The sequence below is a fragment of the Sinocyclocheilus grahami genome, unplaced genomic scaffold (assembly GCF_001515645.1).
Source record: "Sinocyclocheilus grahami isolate Dianchi unplaced genomic scaffold, SAMN03320097.WGS_v1.1 scaffold4591.1, whole genome shotgun sequence".
Taxonomy (NCBI): Eukaryota; Metazoa; Chordata; class Actinopteri; order Cypriniformes; family Cyprinidae; genus Sinocyclocheilus; species Sinocyclocheilus grahami.
The window spans coordinates 13,523-14,336 of NW_015509501.1; positions in this window are offsets into that span (position 1 = coordinate 13,523).

The window sequence follows — 814 nt, forward strand, 5'->3', positions numbered from 1 at the left end:
AAACAAAACAGTTATTCAAACTGGGAATAAATAAAGAAATACAGTGCTTCATGACATCAGTCTAAAACTGAGTTCTGCATTTTCTCTGTGATTAGTTATAATGCACAACACTGCATCAAATTAAAAAGAGTGCAGTCTGCAATGTAATAAAGCAAATCTACTATAAATTAAATGCTGCAATCGACACCTTTCATTCATTTCACTTTACACATTTCACATGACAGCTTCTTATAGCACTACTACAAAATATCACCTAAATGAAGTCAAATGTATTCCTGTGGAGTCGTTCACAGACGACACACACAGTGTTCAGCTAATAAAGATCCTCAGCGCAGACCAACAGCAGAATTTGCAGATTTAGCTTCAATTGTCTGAAGGTCTTTATGTTCTCCCTGTTCTTACATTTCCAGGTACTAATGAGAAACCTCTTCAGATGATTCAGTGCGTGCAGGGAACTTAACAAATCTTTCAAAGTGATTTGTGAACAAATGCACACTGTTTTGCAGGCTTCTTTGTTCAAGACCTTGAACAGAATCAACTCAAAAGAGAGATTCATTCGTGAATGGGGCATCGTTCATGACCCAGATAAAAGAGTGCACTTGGAATAAATTACGTTTGATGAGGATTTGTTGAGGACACAGCATCAGATCTGAAAGTGCTGGATCTGAAGATGATCTACTTACTGTGAATGTTTTTTGTATGTCTGTGTAAAGCAGTTGCATGACTAAAACACTTCCCACATGCAGTGCAGTGATACGGTTTCTCTCCAGTGTGGATCCTCTCGTGTGTTTTCAGAGTTACTGACTGACTGAAT